The sequence below is a fragment of the Arachis ipaensis genome, chromosome B3, assembly GCF_059453495.1.
Source record: "Arachis ipaensis isolate K30076 ecotype BB chromosome B3, ASM5945349v1, whole genome shotgun sequence".
NCBI classification, from domain to species: Eukaryota; Viridiplantae; Streptophyta; class Magnoliopsida; order Fabales; family Fabaceae; genus Arachis; species Arachis ipaensis.
The window spans coordinates 100,811,627-100,814,216 of record NC_142438.1 but is presented as its reverse complement, the minus strand read 5'-3'; the positions used below and the strand labels follow the sequence as shown (position 1 = coordinate 100,814,216).

General features: G+C 39.8%; 1 pseudogene; it reads left to right on the top strand.

The window, feature by feature from the left end:
* The first annotated feature begins 226 nt into the window (after window positions 1-226).
* LOC148571783 (small nucleolar RNA R71) lies at window positions 227-328 on the top strand (annotated as a pseudogene).
* Window positions 329-2,590: the final 2,262 nt, after the last annotated feature.

Sequence of the window (2,590 nt, the reverse complement as noted above, 5' to 3'; positions counted from 1 at the left end):
TAGCCAAAATATATCATCAAACATGGATTCATCACACTCCTCTCTTTTGAATTCTTTCTGAAGCATAGAAGTACTCATTTTCAACTACAATCTCTATAACATCTATGGCTTCTTCAATGGTTTTCTTCTTGTTGAGTGAACCCCCTGAAGAATGGTCCACAACTTTCTTTGCTTCATATGATAACCGTTCATAGAATATGTGGAGTTGCACCCATTCATTGAACATAATCGAAGGACACTTCCTTGTTAAGTCTTTGAACCTCTCCCAGGCCTCATAAAGTGTTTCACCATCTTGCTGTCTGAAGGTCTACACATCAGCTCTCAGTCTATTGACTCTTTGTGGAGGATAGAATCTTGCTAGAAATTTGTTTACAACCTCATCCCAAGTTGTTAAGCTTTCCTTGGAAAATGTTTCCAACCATTTTGCTGCCTTATCTCTGAGAGAGAAAGGGAACAAAAGTAGTTTGTAGGTGTCAGGGTGTACTCTATTGGACTTTACAGTGTCACAAATCCTCAGAAATGTAGTGAGACGTTGGTTTGGGTCCTCTTGAGCTCCCCCTCCATATGAATAATTTTTCTGGACAAGTGTAATGAGTTGAGGTTTCAACTCAAAGTTGTTAGCATGGATTATTGGCTTTAGAATGCTGCTGCCATAGTTTTCTGGATTTGGGTTGATGTAGGATCCTAAGACTCTCCTCTCTTGCCCACTATGATTACTAGCATTGACTCCAACATGGTTTTGTACTTCTTCTTCCATAGTAGCTCCCAGATCTTCCTCCACTACTTCCTCTCCGACTATGCCTTTACCTATTGCTTCCCTCTTTACTCTAAGGAAAGTCCTCTCAGGTTCACTATCGAAGGAGGATGAAGTTTCTCCCCTTCTACCTGTTATACATTCAACAAACAGCAAGCAGAGGACAAGTAAAAGAATCACTCTTGTTAAGATTAGTGGTTAGCTTGGTTGATGCAATTAATCAAATAGTTAGAAGGATGAAAATATGAGCAATGAATAACTAAAATGGCCAAAGTAAAAATAAAACAAAATAGAACAGAAGAAAATTAAAGAATTGAAAGAAATAACAAGGTAATTAAAATGCTTAATCTAGCTCCCCAATCAATTTAATCATTGTCAAATTCAAACCAATCCCCGGCAACGGCGCCATAAAACTTGATGACCGGAATTCACTCCCCATATAAAAATGATGAATCCGTTCTTTTGGCAAGCGCACCAAAATTTTCGTCAAGTAATAACCCATAGTAGAGTGGGATCGTATCCACAGAGATTGGTAGATTTGAGCAATTTTAATCAATTGGTGAATTAGTTAAGCTAAACAATATAGAGTGTGGTTACAGAATTGTAAATGAACAGAAAAGTAAATGACTCAAAAGTAAAGATAAGTAGCAAAGTGCAGAAAAGTAAATGGCAATAATGTAAAGTGCAAAAACATAAATGACTTAATTGTAAATGGGAATGGGGATTGACAGAATGTAAAGAAAGCTATAAAGAATGTGGAAGGTAAGGATAAGAGTAATTCATTGAGATCACGAGATGTTGTTCTCTTTGGATTAAATCCAGTTCATCTCATCTTCAATCGTGCAACTCATTGACCTCTTGGCAATCATGATTGGTTGAGCCCCAATCCCTTGGTGACTTAATCTCTCAGATCTTGATCAATAGCCAATTCCTTGGTCTAATTGCTCATGAAGAGAGATATGCTTGATCCCTGATTATACCACGCATCATCATAGGTCCAAGTAGAGGGAGGATTATATGTTACCGTATCCAAACACCAAAAACCAGATCCTACTCAAGTGTGAGAAGGGATTTCTAGCATGGTTTCATAATTCCTTTTCCAAGGTTCCCATGAAACCCATTTTACATTCTACCTCTTTCTCAAGATGATTGAACACTAACATTAAAACAAAATTCCTTCTAGCAAATCAAAGAGAAGATGAAGAGAAGAAGAAATTCACTATCATTAATCCATCAAGTACAACAGAGCTCCCTCTCCCAATGAGAGGGAATTTAGTTACTCATAGCTCAAGATAAAGTACAAGAGAAGGAAGAGAAATGTGAAAAGTAAATCTAACTATACTTCAACAGAGATACTACTCAATAACCCAAAACAACAACCCCTTCTCAATACTTTCAGGGGTTATTTATACTACTCCTAGCACTAGAATAAAGAAAATACAAAAGAGAAAAGAAAATTACAATTTGGAGGGAAAAGAAAACTCAATAAACGTGACCTTCCAGGCTGGCGTGTGATAGGTGTTTAAGTGGCGTGCCACGCCCAGTCTCCAATTTGGCTTGGCGCGCCACGCCCAGCTCTTCAAGTGGCACGCCCCACATGTTGGTGTCCCTGGCGTGCCACGCCTTCGAGCCCAAGTGGCACGCCCAGGCTTTTTTCCTTCTTCTTCTCTTCCCTGGAAAGTTGAACTAGCGTGGCACGCCCAGGGTCTGGTGTGCCACGCCCATTGTGTGCTTGGTTCTTCATTCTGGTCAATTGAACTAGCGTGCCACGCCCAGTGTGTGGCGTGCCACGCCTAGCATTCTTCCTTGGTTTAGTGGCTGGCGTGCCACACCTTC